This window comes from Zingiber officinale, chromosome 9B (assembly GCF_018446385.1).
Source record: "Zingiber officinale cultivar Zhangliang chromosome 9B, Zo_v1.1, whole genome shotgun sequence".
NCBI classification, from domain to species: Eukaryota; Viridiplantae; Streptophyta; class Magnoliopsida; order Zingiberales; family Zingiberaceae; genus Zingiber; species Zingiber officinale.
Genome location: NC_056003.1, coordinates 43,990,031 through 44,005,466, shown reverse-complemented (window position 1 = coordinate 44,005,466; position 15,436 = coordinate 43,990,031).

Below are 15,436 nucleotides of genomic sequence, written 5' to 3'. Positions count from 1 at the left end.
GCCTACATTACTGACGGACACTCCTAAATTTGCAACTTCTTGTGAGAACTGCCAGAAGCATAAGCCCATCACATCACCCTATCGAGTAGCTCAAAACCTCCACTATGTCATATCCATTTGATCAATGGGGAATAGATATAGTGGCACCCTTCCTGACAAGTCCAAGGAAAAAGAAATTTCTATTGGTTATCATTGACTATTTTTTCCAAATGGGTAGAAGCAGAAGCTATTGCTTGGATCACAGAAGATGTAGTTATAAAAGTTTTATGGAAAAATATTATTTATTGATATGGGATTCCTCACAAAAAAATATCTGATAATGGTCGACAATTGCAAAGACACAAGCTGCGAGACTAGTGTAAAGGACTTGGTATCCAACAAGATTTCATTTCTGTAACTTATTCTTAGAACAATGGGCAAGAAGAAGTTATCAATAAAAAAAATTATTCAAGGTTTCAAGATCAAGCTAGGCCATGTGAAAGGTGTTGGGTTTTTCGGGCCGCGAAAATCGCTTTTCGCATCGCGGAAACCCCGAAACTCCCTAGCCAACGGATCCGTGCGAAGAAAAAATTTGAATACGAGTACGAGTTTACTAAAACTTAGATCTACTCCTAGATCTACATGGAAGAGATCTATACCTTCGATGCGTGTCCTTTTTCGTATCCTGCTTGTCCAAGATTCGCCGGATCTCGAAAGTATCAAAATAGATACTTCTCTATACGTATCCACACGAACACACTAGGTGGAGATGACCAAAACAAGGTGTGCTAGCACCTTATGGGATTCGGCCAAGGAAAGGAGAGGGAGAGCAAAAATGGCTAGAGGAAGGAGATGAAGTGAATGCACATGAATGAGAAAAATGAATTCACATTCACAACAAAAGGTGGCCGACCACTTTCCCAAGTGTAACCCCCATTTTTGCATTAAGTGTGGCCATTAAGAGATTTGTAACCTCCATGAGGTGGCACACACACATGTGCTAAACATGATAATGTGTCACCTCATCATTGGCTACTTAATGCCAACTCACCAATGAGGTGGCATAAAGTCAAGTCAAACTTGACTCTTCATCTTCCTCTCAAGTCAAGTCAAACTTGACTTAATATCTCTCATGGTTGATCTAATCCAACCATTTAATTCAAGCCAATTTAATATAATGAATCTAATTCATTTAATTAAATTGATTCAATGAGTCATAATCTAAATTAGACTCATTGAACACATGAATCAACTTGAGTCCAACTCAATTAGCCCAATTAGGATTACTCTTAATCCAAGTTGATTCATCAAATGAATCTAATCCTCTTGGTTCATCATATGAACCTAATCTCCATCTAATTGTCCTTAGTGTGTGACCCTATAGGTTCTTGTAACGTTGGCAATGCCCCTAAACCCATTTAGGAGCATAAGTAATGAGCGGTATCTAGAAACATATCATTACAACCCAAGTTACAAGAATGTTGAGATCCAACATCACCTTGTGACTACTAATTGTGACTCCTCACAAAATATGACAAGTGTCCTTCTATCCTAGACATCTAGATTGATCAATGTGAGGCATAGACTGTATCATCCTCTGATCAATCTAAATCTTGAACACCAAGTAGACTCACTAAATCAAATGAGCTCAATATCTCATATTGACTCATTTGGGCATGGCCATGCACTTCGTGGTCTCACTCTATCAAGAATACCGATGTCTCTCCCGTTATATAGGAGGGATAGATCCCATCTACATCACTCACATCCCTCCGCATAATTTGTTACATACCCAGTAATCGCCTTTATAGTCCACCCAGTTACGGGTGACGTTTGACGAAACCAAAGTACATAACTCCTTATGTAGGGAACCATGGTGACTTCAGGTCTAAGGACTAGTAGTCATACTAATAGCCACATGAGAAAGTATATGACACTCATATAATGATCCATGATAGTTTCTCATGACGGGTCATTCAGTATACATTCTCTAATGCATACCCATGTGTCAACTTGATATCTCTATATCCATGATTTGTGAGATCGAGTCATCGAGTTGACCTACATGCTAGTCTCATCGCATTAACATTGTCCCTGAATGTTAATACTTGACTACGAATGATTATGAGTAGTGTTCCCTGTTGGTGCAACCTTAGGTCAAGGTTGACCTGACTCGAGTTGACCTGACTCGAGTTGTGTTTTGATGTTTGACGATGTTTGACGAGAAGAGAAGTTCTATTCTTGATGTTTGACAAGAATAGATGTTTGGGAGATTGTTGGTGCAACCGTAGGTCAAGGTTGACCTGGTTGACCTGATTCGGTGAAAAGTCCAAGTATGGAGACTTGGCACTGGAAAAGTCCAAGTATGGAGACTTGGCACGGGAAAAGTCCAAACAGGGAGTTTGGCGCAGGGAAAGTCCTGGTGAGTGAAGCCAGGCATTCGGGAAAGTCCTGGTGAGTGAAGCCAGGCAGTTTGGAAGTCCTGGTGAGTGAAGCCAGGCAGATTGGAAATCCTGGTGAGTGAAGCCAGGTGAAAACCCTAGTGAGTGAAGCTAGGTGAAAGTCCTGGTAAGTGAAGCTGGGCAAGGGAAAATCCAGATGGATCAAGGGTGATCGGACATCTGGTGTTGAGAAGGTCAAGTAGGTCAAGGGAGTGACCGGATACTTGACACGAAGAGGAAAGTCCAAGTGGGTCAAAGGGATTGACCGGACACTTGGTGGGGAGTCTTAGCAGGTCAAGGGAGTGACCGGATGCTAAGCATGATGTACCAATAGGTCAAGGTTGACCGGATATTGGTTTGGAAGGTTTGGGACTTGGTTTGGGCAAAAACCAAGCTCTGGATCGGTCTGCAGACCGATCCAGTGATACGTTTGTGTATCTGATCGGTCTGGTGACCGATCAGATAACAAACAGAAGGCAAAGCGCATCGGTTCTGTGAGCTTACTGATCGGTCTGGGGACCGATCAGCATGAAGCCTGATCGGTCTCCACGACCGATCAGAGACGCAGCCACCTCTCTCACAGAGAGGTGGGATCGGTCTGTGGACCGATCCAGCTGTGGCCTGATCGGTCCACAGACCGATCAGGAAACGAACAGAAAGTTGGGCAACTTTCTGTGAAGCATTCTGATCGGTCTAGGGACCGATCAGCCCAGGGCCTGATCGGTCCCCAGACCGATCAGAAGGGTCCTGGACCGATCAGGGTGGAGCCTGATCGGTCCACATTCGACCGTTGAGTCACAACGGGTCGCTCCGTCTTCTCCGCTGGCTTCTGTCTTCGCTGTGCAGGTTCACAAGTTATAAAAGGAGATCAAGGCTTTGGTGCTATCTCTCTTTTTCCTTCTTCCTGTCCCTAAGTGCTGCTGTGCTTGAGCTTTGTTGAGCTCCTCCAAAGCTTCGCGTGAGCTTCCGGCTGGATCATCTGCTGTTGTAGGCGCTTGGAGCTGTTGCTTCTTCCAGTCGACGAGAAGGCAAGATTATTTTTACACTTGTATTGTCTTCTGCTTTCTTGTATTTCTTGTACATTCATCTTGCTATTGCAAGAGTATTGTGGCGAGGTTTCTCCACCCATAAGGAGTTATTTTTAGCCGGTTTTCCGGGGACTCATCCACCGACGGATTGACTGGACTCGTCCACCTTACGGACACGCCGAGGAGTAGGATCCCTAATCTCCGAACCTCGTTACATCAGTTTGTTTGAGGTTTGTCTTCTTTTCCTTCATTTCTACGTGTTATTTTCCGCTGCGCTAACACGTTTTGTAGAAAGAAACGACGATTTGGTGTCGGCTATTCACACCCCCCTCTCTAGCCTCCGTACGAAAGATCCTAACAAGTGGTCTCAGAGCAAGGTTGCTCTTCGTCGGATTAACACCCGGAGGAGCACAAGCTAGAGAATGGATCGACTCGGAGAAGACATCACGTTTCCACCCTTCTACGAGTGCTGCGACTTCGCGTATTGGAAGGTAAGAATGAGGTATTTTCTTATGACTAACCTTGAAAATTGGAGTTGTGTTCAATTAGGTTTCAAGCCTCCTATGGATAAGAAAGGAGAAACCCTAGAGAAGAAGGAGTGGACCAAGGAGCAAATCCACCAATCAACCATCAATGATGAGGTAACGAAAATCATTGAATTTTCTTTACCTAATGACATTTTGTGTAGAATAGGTGGTTACAACAACGCCAAGGAGTTGTGGAATAACTTGGCCAAGTTTCATGAGGAGAACTCCACTTCAAGCCATGAAGAGGAGTCAAGTGAGCCAAGTAGCTCACATCATGGAGGGAGCGAATTAGAAGTTGAGGGCCACTCAACATCTAAAGAAGAAGAGGAGGAGATTTCTTCTTCAAGTTCGGAGCAAGAAGAAGAAGTTTCTACCTCCGGAAGGGATGAAGAAGAGAGCATCCATCCATCCTCAACCCTAGGTAACTCAAACACTTTAAGTTCAAGTAAATTGCATATAATGTGTTTTGAGTGTAGGGAATTTGGACATTACAAGAGTAAATGTCCAAAGAAGACTAAGAAGACTCCACCGGCGCCAAAGATCAAGGAAGTCGGAGTCCCAAAACACAAGGGCAAGGAGCACGTGGTGTGCTTCCAATGCAAGTAACGGGGACACTATAGGAGTCAATGTCCAAGGGGGAGGCAATCTCACAAGGACAAGAGATCGAGCACGTCGATAGAGGGAGCTAAGGCAAACCCTAAGGTAACATTTAAGGCACATTCTTGCAATAATAATAAGACTCATGCTAGTAGTTTTATTGCAATTGTCAAGAATGATAAGCATGATAATCTTAGGAATCAATATATGTGCTTAGGAGCCAAACATGTAAGCCTAGATAAGGATAACACTAGGAAAGCCAACCCTAGAATTAACCCATCTAAGGTTAAGGAAAACCTAGGTAGGAATCCCAAATCAACTAGACATATGCCTAGGAATGACTCAAAGAACAATGACAAATTAAAACTTGAGGTATTAGAGAAGGAGAATCAAGTCTTGAGGTCAAGACTTGATACTTTGGAAAAGGCTCTTAAGAACTTGGAGAAGTCATCTCTAGGGTTTAAGGGTCAAAAACCAATGTCCAAGGACAAGAAAGGTTTGGGTCACAAACCTAAGTCCCAAGTGGTCAAGCCCACTTATCATAATGTTCCATTCGATTATGGAACAAAATCTAGGGCTAGGAAGACCATCACCAAGGTCACAAGGGGAGTCACCCCTAGAGTTGATCTTGATGAGTCCCAAATGACCAAGGCTTTAAAGCCTAAGAGGGTCATTAGGAGGGTTGCTAGGGAAGTTATCCCTAGTGAATATTTAGTGAACCCAATGAGCTCAAATAGGTATTGGGTTCCTAGGAGCATATTCTCTACCCCATAGATGGGTTAGAGAGTATCAACTCCGATTAGAAGGGTAGTTAACCCAACTTTGAGGAAATTGACGCTCAAGGAGCATTTTCAAAGTTTTTGGGAACCTTTGAAAATGAAATGGAATATTTACTCCTTGGAAGAGTAAAATGTGCCATCATGGAAAATGATGATGTTAATTTCAATTGGCACAATTTGGGAAAATCTAGAGAACTCTTGAGGAAAAATGAAACATGCTAAGATTTGAGGATAAATTTGATCTTTAAGTGGCATGGATGAATCTAGAGTTCAAGAAGTGTCAAAATTAGGATTTTGGCATATTAGGGCAATCAAGGGTTAAAGCTTAAGTATTAGCTAAGGCTAAGGATACTTAGATAGGTAATCTAGGTATGTCTTATTCATGCTAAATCTTGCCATGATTATTTGCCCTCACATGTCATGACATCATGTTTAATTTTATCATTTGATATGTCATGATAAAGCTTAGGTTCTTTATATGTCATGCTTTAGTTAAGTTTCATACTTTATGCCATGACATCATGACATTGGCACATGTTTTCATTTATGATATTATTTCATGCCATGTCATCATCTCTTGCATTAATAATCAATGAAATTGATTTAAGGATAAAAGCATATTTTGATATTGAGATCAAATTGGTGTTTAGAAAATGCATGAGAACTTAGCCTAAGTTGACCTAAACTCATATCTCACATCAAAATTGACTTGAATGTGTTTGATACACCTTAGATGTGTGTGAGATATTAGGATGATGAGTTAGGATCAAGGTGCATAGTTCTTGTACCTAGATGAACCTAATTCAAAATTGGGGGATCATAGGGAAAGCTTATGTACAAGTCATGTACATTTAGCCCTAAGATTATGGTCCTAAATTAAAAGGTTTAAAATCATTTTGAAATTGATTTGAAAAACCTTGATGAAGCTTTTCTAGTGATAGCATTCATCATTGAACAAAGTGATACAAAGTTTTTGAAACTTTGAGTTATTTCAAAACTTTTCAAACTTTGTATCAAGATTTAAAAATGGAAGTTATTTTCATAGAAAACTATTTTTCCTTGATAGTATATGTTATGAGGAATAGATTCTCAAAATTTTATAATTTTTGGAATTTTCTGGAATTTGTTGTGAGTTTCTGAATTTCGGGAGAAGGAAATCAGAACTCGAGTCTGTCCAAGGCTGGATCGGTCACTGGACCGATCCGAGGGGCTGATCGGTCCGGACCGATCCAGAGGGGTCCTGATCGGTCCGGTGACCGATCAGGCGTGCTGAATTTGCTGAATTTCGACTGTGGTCTGAAATTTCAGCTGTGGGAGTTGAGTTTCGGGTTTCTAAAGGTTTGAAACTCTCCAAGACATTGTTGGTGCAATGGTCAAGGGGGAGTTGACCTTTAGGGGGAGTCTTAACTAATTGTCAAGGGGGAGTTGACTTTCAGGGGGAGTTTTTTTTATCTCCTTAAGACTTTTGAGGATTAGTGATATGAGATTATCACTAAGTTGAGTGTTGAGTTTAGTATCAAGGGGGAAATTAAGGGTTTCAATGAAAGGTATGAGACTTTCATTAGGAAGAAACTCTTGACCTTGATTCCCTCTTTTTGATGTGTGTCAAAAAGGGGGAGAGATGTCCCAAGGGGGAGAGTGTAGGTTTTGGAAGAATGTTCAAGGAAGAACATTGGAAAACCTAAGTTAGGTTATCGGGTTAACCTAACTTTATTTTGGATTTTGTCAAACATCAAAAAGGGGGAGATTGTTGGTGCAACCTTAGGTCAAGGTTGACCTGGTTGACCTGACTCGAGTTGACCTGACTCGAGTTGTGTTTTGATGTTTGACGAGAAGAGAAGTTCTATTCTTGATGTTTGACAAGAATAGATGTTTGGGAGATTGTTGGTGCAACCGTAGGTCAAGGTTGACCTGATTCGGTGAAAAGTCCAAGTATGGAGACTTGGCACTGGAAAAGTCCAAGTATGGAGACTTGGCACTGGAAAAGTCCAAGTATGGAGACTTGGCACGGGAAAAGTCCAAACAGGGAGTTTGGCGCAGGGAAAGTCCTGGTGAGTGAAGCCAGACATTCGGGAAAGTCCTGGTGAGTGAAGCCAGGCAGTTTGGAAGTCCTGGTGAGTGAAGTCAGGCAGATTGGAAATCCTGGTGAGTGAAGCCAGGTGAAAACCCTAGTGAGTGAAGCTAGGTGAAAGTCCTGGTAAGTGAAGCCGGGCAAGGGAAAATCCAGATGGATCAAGGGTGATCGGATATCTGGTGTTGAGAAGGTCAAGTAGGTCAAGGGAGTGACCGGATACTTGACACGAAGAGGAAAGTCCAAGTGGGTCAAAGGGATTGACCGGACACTTGGTGGGGAGTCTTAGCAGGTCAAGGGAGTGACCGGATGCTAAGCATGATGTACCAATAGGTCAAGGTTGACCGGATATTGGTTTGGAAGGTTTGGGACTTGGTTTGGGCAAAAACCAAGCTTTGGATCGGTCTGCAGACCGATCCAGTGATACGTTTGTGTATCTGATCGGTCTGGTGACCGATCAGATAACAAATAGAAGGCAAAGCGCATCGGTTCTGTGAGCTTACTGATCGGTCTGGGGACCGATCAGCATGAAGCCTGATCGGTCTCCACGGCCGATCGAGATCGACCACCTCTCTCGAGAGGTGGGATCGATCGTGGACCAATCCGGTATGGCTGATCGGTCCACGGCCGATCAGAAACGAACAGTTGGGTAACTTCATGAAGCATTCGATCGGTCTGGGACCGATCAGCCCCTGATCGGTCCCGGACCGATCAGAGGTCGATCAGGGTGGAGCCTGATCGGTCCACATTCGACCGTTGAGTCACAACGGGTCGCTCCGTCTTCTCCGCTGGCTTCTATCTTCGCTGTGCAGGTTCACAGGTTATAAAAGGAGATCAAGGCTTTGGTGCTATCTCTCTTTTTCCTTCTTCCTGTCCCTAAGTGCTGCTGTGCTTGAGCTTTGTTGAGCTCCTCCAAAGCTTCGCGTGAGCTTCCGGCTGGATCATCTGCTGTTGTAGGCGCTTGGAGCTGTTGCTTCTTCCAGTCGACGAGAAGGCAAGATTGTTTTTACACTTGTATTGTCTTCTGCTTTCTTGTATTTCTTGTACATTCATCTTGCTGTTGCAAGAGTATTGTGGTGAGGTTTCTCCACCCATAAGGAGTTATTTTTAGCCGGTTTTCCGGGGACTCATCCACCGACGGATTGACTGGACTCGTCCACCTTACGGACACGCCGAGGAGTAGGAGCCCTAATCTCCGAACCTCGTTACATCAGTTTGTTTGAGGTTTGTCTTCTTTTCCTTCGTTTCTACGTGTTATTTTCCACTGCGCTAACACGTTTTGTAGAAAGAAACGACGATTTGGTGTCGGCTATTCACACCCCCCTCTCTAGCCTCCGTACGAAGGATCCTAACATTCCTTATATCATCTCACTATCGATTCAATCAATCGATTGATATAGGTAAGAACCTTCTACTCAAGGACGTTATTATACTTAGTTTATTTGGCACCAATACAAGTAAGTATAATAACAAAAAATCAAATGCCTTTATTTATATAGAATATGATACAACAAGTCCAAAATACAATCATCAAATGATTGGCTCTAGGGCTCTAGCTAACAATCTCCCACTAGCACTAGTGCCAATCAGTGTAGGCTCTAAGCCCCAATGACCTAGTGTGACCATCATGCTTCCTCTGTGCCAAAGCCTTGGTCAAGGGATTTGCGATGTTAGCCTCTGTAGGTACTCTGCAAATCTTCACATCTCCTCTCTCGATAATCTCTCGAATGAGATGGAAGCGCCGTAGTATGTGTTTGGTCCACTGGTGTGAGCGAGGTTCCTTCGCCTGTGATATAGCTCCATTGTTGTCACAATAGAGCTCAATGGGGTCAGCAATGCTAGGAACCACCCTAAGTTCAGTGATGAACTTGCGAATCCAAATTGCCTCCTTTGCTGCCTCTGATGCAGCAATATACTCGGCCTCTGTCGTAGAATCAGCTATTGTGTCCTGCTTCGAACTCTTCCAACTCACAGCACCACCATTAATGCAAAACACGAACCCCGACTGCGATCTATAGTCATCCTGGTCGGTCTGGAAGCTAGCATCACTGTAACCCTTTACAGCTAGCTCATCATTGCTTCCATATATCAAGAAATATTCTTTAGTCCTTCTTAAGTACTTAAGAATATTCTTGACCGCTATCCAGTGACTTTCACCTGGATCTGACTGGTATCTGCTCATCATGCTCAAAGCATAAGAGACATCAGGTCGAGTACATGATAGATCCTATGGCTGAGGCATAAGGGATCTGATCCATGCGGTCTCTCTCCTCTCTAGAAGAGGGACCTTGAGTCTTCGAAAGACTCACACCATGTGACATCGACAGAAATCCCTTCTTGGAGTTCTGCATGGCAAACTGAAGGAGTACCTTGTCAATATATGTACTCTGACTTAGGCCAAGCAATCTCTTAGATCTATCTCTATAGATCTGTATCCCTAGAATGCGGGATGCCTCACCTAAGTCCTTCATTGAGAAGCAACTTCCTAGCCAGGTCTTGACAGACTGAAGCATAGGGATATCCTTCCCAATGAGTAGTATGTCATCCACATACAATATGAGGAAGACAACTATATCCCCTACAACCTTCTTGTAGACACAAGGCTCATCTTCATTCTTGATGAAACCAAACTGTTTGATTGCATCATCAAATCGAAGATTTCAGCTCCGAGAAGCTTGCTTTAGTCCATAAATGGACCTATGCAGCTTGCATACTCTGCTAGTATGCTGTGGATCTACAAAACCCTTAGGTTGTGTCATGTATACATCCTCGAGTAGGTTTCCATTCAGAAACGCGATTTTGACATCCATCTGCCATATCTCATAGTCATGGTAAGCTGCAATAGTAAGCATGATCCGAATGGACTTAAACATCGCTACTGGAGAAAAGGTTTCATCATAGTTGATCCTGTCTGAGAAGCTGGACAAGACGGAGATCTGGAAGAAAGAAACCCACCGCGCCGATGAAGGATAATGTCGTGCTGATGAAGAATAATGTCTGCCGAATACCAATCCAAGAAGCCCAAAGCAGATCGGAAAGAAGTAGAGTCACCGGAGATTTTCCTCGTGCGAAGACCCGATGATGAAGAAGAAATCCAAATCTGAAGAGAAAAAACCCAGATCCGAAGCTTCCAAGACTTCCTGCGCACAAGAGACCAACCAACACTATCGTCAGTAACCTAAGACCCCTCCCTGGCTAGGCCCTCCGACGCTCAAGTCAGTCATCTCTCTTGGTGTGGAAGAAGGAGGAAGAAGATGAACAGTAGTTGAAAAATTAGGGTTATGAATGTGCGCAATGATGTGAACTTGTGAACTTACCTAGCCAACGGAGAGGATTCCCCCTTTTATACCACTTCATATAACCTCCGTAGTCATGAAGTGGACCCCAGTTTGTTAGAGTTTGTTATGAGATGACGTCAGTTGTGTACTTGTGGTGAATCACTTTTAAGGAATCTTTTTTGCACCCCAGATGTACCTTCTTTGTCGTTTAGCACCTGCAAAATAATATGAAAACACATTTCCCGCCAAAATATATATTTTCTGTCATATAGTTACATACTATAAATATCTCCATTAATCATCATTTCACCCCTCCTGCTGTAATTAATTCCCTCTACCAATATTCCTTATATCGATTGAAGTCACTATATTCTATCAAGTGTCTTTCCTAATCATGGATCAATTGACCGGGCCTAACTTCTTCTGGAAAGCATGTCCCGACCGATATTAGCCTAACTTCCCTGGGAGGTATATGTCAGTTAATGCGAATCTTACTCTTGAGAAGTATGTTTCGGCCGATATTAGCCTAACTCTGCCTGGGGGGTATGTCTCGGCCGATATTAGCCTAACTCCACCTGGGAGGTATGTCTCGGTCGATATAGACCTAACTCTGCCTGGGAGGTATGTCTCGGCCGATATTAGCCTAACTTCCCTTGGGAGGTATGTACCGACCGATATTAGCCTACCTCCTTTTAATTAATGCGAATATTTTCTCTCGGGAAGTATGTTTCTGTCAATATAAACCTAACTCCTCCTGAGAAGTATGTCTCGGCCGATATTAGCCTAACTTCCCTTGGGAGGTATGTCCCGGCCGATATTAGCCACCTCCTTTGAGGTATATGTCAGTTAATGCGAATCTTACTCTTGAGAAGTATGTTTCGGCCGATATTAGCCTAACTCTGCCTGGGGGGTATGTCTCGGCCGATATTAGCCTAACTCCGCCTGGGAGGTATGTCTCGGCCGATATTAGCCTAACTCCGCCTGGGAGGTATGTCTCGGCCGATATTAGCCTAACTCCTCCTGGGAGGTATGTCCCGGTCGATATAGACCTAACTCTGCCTGGGAGGTATATCTCGGCCGATATTAGCCTAACTTTCCTTGGGAGGTATGTCCTGGCCGATATTAGCCTACCTCCTTTTAATTAATGCGAATATTTTCTCTCGGGAAGTATGTTTCTGTCAATATAAACCTAACACCTCCTGAGAAGTATGTCTCGACCGATATTAGCCTAACTCCGCCTGGGAGGTATGTCTCGGTCGATATTAGACTAACTCCTCCTGGGAGGTGTGTCCTGGCCGATATATACCTAACCCCACCTGGGAGGTATATCCCGGCCGATATAGACCTAACTCTGCCTGGGAGGTGTGTCCTGGCCGATATTGGCCTATCTTCTTAGTTTCCTTACCCCCTTTTCTCTCCTTATCAGGGACCTATAAAACCTTACCCATATCACTAGCCTTCCCTTCAAGTCTAGTCGAAGGAGGTGTAGACGACTGACTAGACATAAGTCTGGTTTTGTCTTTTCCTACCCGTGACTCTGCTCCAGATATTGAAATGACCTCACAGATTTTATGTACAACTATCCCGCTAACTCAAGTATAGTACTCCTGTGAGCCTTTTGCTCCTTTAAATAGGGCTACAACCTTCTCTTCATCCACAACCCATCTCAGTTCTTTTCCTTCCTTGCCACCTTTTATTGCTAAGGCCATGGTTGTGGATCCTCCTCTTTGGGGGCAACTTTTGTCGGACAAGGTGAGATCTATATATGAGTTTATTGGGATTTTTGCTTCGGCTACATCAGGGGTTCAAGGGATCGTCTTAAGAGAGGAAGCTTCACAGTTCAGAGTTTTCATCCAAAGATACGGATGCTCTGAAGGACTCAAGGGACTTCAGAGAGATTTTTGCTACTCATAGAGGGGCAGCCAAATGACCCAGGGGTGTTGTGTGAAGGGCACAACACACGTTGCCCTTGGGCTATACTTGGTTGCTTCACTTGCCGAGCTCTAGGGCTTGAGAGGGGAAGTGGTTTTTACATTTACTTTTCCATCATGGAATGAATAAATGTTTCCCTGTCTCGTCGCCCTTGAGCTTTTCTGTTTTTGTTGCTTTCTTCGTCCCGGGCAAAATATTGCCACTTATGTGCCTTGACAAGCCTGGGCGAAGTGAGATATTTCCATCTCTGCTCCATGGTAAGTTTGAATCCGGTGGGACTTGAAATTTTCTAAGTGTTGTGAGAACTTGTGTTTGTGAACTTTGTTATTTGTCTGAGGCTTACTGTTATGAGGGAAAATGAATCATTACGTATTTGATCAGATTCTAAGTGTAACAACGGACTCTTGTATTGAATTAAATGATTCTATGGAATCTTTCTATAATTTACAAGAGTAAATGTAATGCTGTATTCTACATATATATCATTTATCATGACCGAGGCTGTCTTAACTATTGGCATACTTCTATATCACGACTAATATTATAATTAAAATCATATCGGCTAATATAACATTATTTCGATCAATATTAGTTTGTATTTCATAAGGACGTTAATTCAAAATCTGTCATTCGCCTAAATCTTCATCCTTAAATGTTTTTGTCCTTAGCTTGGACTTTAATCAAGAAAATCAGACTTTTCACTTTTTTATGTCCAGTTAATCACGCCTTCTTTCGAAACTTCCTAGCTGGTGATTGATTCTCCTTCAGGTGAGAGAATGTTAGAAACATACCCCGAGACGCTACCAACCCCCGCGTGATTGGTCCTATCACATCCGATATAAACGTTTTTATGATGATATGACACATACTTTATCTGACCACCACGTCACGTGGGCCTTTTGCCTTTCTATTGTGATCCTAAGCGTCTGCTGCAATAAAAGTGTTTTGATCTGATGATAGTTGTGTGCTTTTCAAACCCTAAAACCTTCGTCTCCTTTTAAACTTTGTCCCTTCTTCCTTTTTCTCTAGAGTTCTTTTCCTGTTGCTGCCTTCAACCAGACCCCATGCTTACCATTTCTCGACGATCCTCTTTCTTGTCTTCAGTAAGTAATCTATTGTTTCCCTAGCCTATACGTTTGTCCATGGCTGAGGAAGCAATTGCTCCTTGGTATGTCCATATATCTTCTTCCTTTGATAAAAATGCGAAATAGCTATCCGTCGTCAGTATGAAATTCCCCGGGAATACCGTATCTTAATCCCAACATCGACTGATCGTCCTCATCGTCCTCCTGATAATTGTGTAACCTTTTTCAAGGACCAGTTGATAGGGGGTTTAAGGTTTCCTATCCCCCCTTTCTTGATCGAAATAAGCCAATATTTCGATATTCCTCTGCAGCAATTTGCCCCCAATGCCTTTCGTTATCTATGTGGCACTTACATGCTATTTTGCTTACGAGATATTCCTCCTACTCCTCAAAACTTCTTCATGTTTTCTTATCCCAAGTGTTCGGAACCTGGTGTTTTCTTATTCCAGTCGCGAACTAAAATGGTCCTTTTTGGGGATATGCCTTCGTCTCTCAAAGCTTGGAAGTCCCGTTTTTTCTTCTTGAAGTTTCCCGAACCCATTCCTTGGTCTCACGCCTGGAAATCTTTCTTACCACCTTTGCCTGACGTTAAAGAGTTTCATCTTCTTCCCTCTTTTCCTATTTATTGTGAGAAGTTATTAGGCCACCGACTTTCTATCCCTAAATGGTTAAGGGTCGATCTTCTATACCTATTTGGTTTAAGCCCCGTCAAACCTGATACTCCAATTGCTTTAGGTAACACCTTGTTTCTCTATTCTTGCTTTTAATTGCCTAAATTATTTTTATTTACTATGTAGTGGAGAACTTTTATGATGCTTTAATTGATGAAGAACTACGTGTGGAGGAGGACATACTTCGCGCCAAGGAAGCCGGACTTCTGGCTGCTATTACTCCTCCTCCAATCGAAGAATCAACCCCTTTAGTTGAAGCACCTAGTTCTTCGGGCATTCCTGAAGCTCTTGAAGCTCCTGAAGGTCTCTCCGCAGAGATCCTTCCCAATCCTGTACCCGCCGTTACCTCTCCAGCGGCTGCTGCTGTCTCTTCATTTGCCCCTCTTCCCCTCATTGAGCTCACGTCTCCTGGTAGCTCTGGTAAATTGATAACTGAAATTTCCACGGGCAAGCGTCCGGGACGCAAACTTACCAGAGCTCCTCCTTCAAAAAGGAGGCTTATCCTTCCCGCTGCTGAGCTAGTTTCAGAAGGTTTTGCTTCAGATGATCTTCCTTCTGATGAGCCAAAGTTGGCAGAACTCTATCCTTCCCTGAATTTTCCTGCCTCACCTTTCACTAATGCCAGTGCTTCTGGTGATGTATCTTTCACTTTTCCCCTATCTATCCCCCCTTCCGGACCTTTACCTTCCTCGCCTTCTTCTTACTTGGTCTTTGCTCCCCCCTCTATTCCTATTTCTTCCTTCTCAGCTGGTTCCTCTGCCATTCCTGTTCTCCCCATATTATTAGGGGGTTCTTTTGCCAGCTCTTGGGATGAAGTTCGTCCCCTTTTTGAAGAGCTCTCTATTCCTGGGGCAATTGATCGCTTCTCTCACAAGGAGAATCAGGTATGCTTGTTAACGCCTATTTTCTATTTCTCAACTATTATCTTATGGCTTTTCATTATATTTCCAGCGATGGATAGAAAATATGGGTTTCTCTCGACTACTACACAACTTATACACTGAGAACAAGAGGTTGAGGTCGGAAAATGATAAGCTAAAGCAAGAGG